This window comes from Austrofundulus limnaeus, unplaced genomic scaffold (assembly GCF_001266775.1).
Source record: "Austrofundulus limnaeus strain Quisiro unplaced genomic scaffold, Austrofundulus_limnaeus-1.0 Scaffold269, whole genome shotgun sequence".
NCBI lineage: Eukaryota > Metazoa > Chordata > Actinopteri > Cyprinodontiformes > Rivulidae > Austrofundulus > Austrofundulus limnaeus.
In genome coordinates this window covers 51,360-51,834 of record NW_013952671.1, presented here as the reverse complement: position 1 = coordinate 51,834, position 475 = coordinate 51,360, and positions in this window count along the sequence as shown.

The window sequence follows — 475 nt, the reverse complement described above, 5'->3', positions numbered from 1 at the left end:
CAGCTTTTCAATCAAAAGACAACTATTGTTACGAAAGTGGATCAGGGCCACTGAGAAAAATATGAAAATTCTGACTTTTCTTTTCTTTTCTTTTATTAAGTTAAAGTTTTTAAGTAAACGTTTTTAAATTGGGGGGTATTAATTGATGTTCTTTGGGGATGTTGTTTTTTTTGTGTGCATGATGCTTGCTGCAAACCATTTTCCCTTTGGGATATGAATAAAGCTGAATTGAACTGAACTGTACTTTAATCTCAGAATTCTGACTGTTTCCCCCACTCAGAATTTGGAGATTAAATCAGAATTCTGACATTTGAATGCTGGAATTCTGAGATTAACATCATCATTCGGAAATTTTTTCTCAGAATAAGATTAAAGACAAGTTAGAATTTTATTTACAGTGATCATAATCCTCTTTCATAGTTTGTACATGTTTTTGAAAAGGTAAATTTATTCTGAGCAGGTTTATATATATATA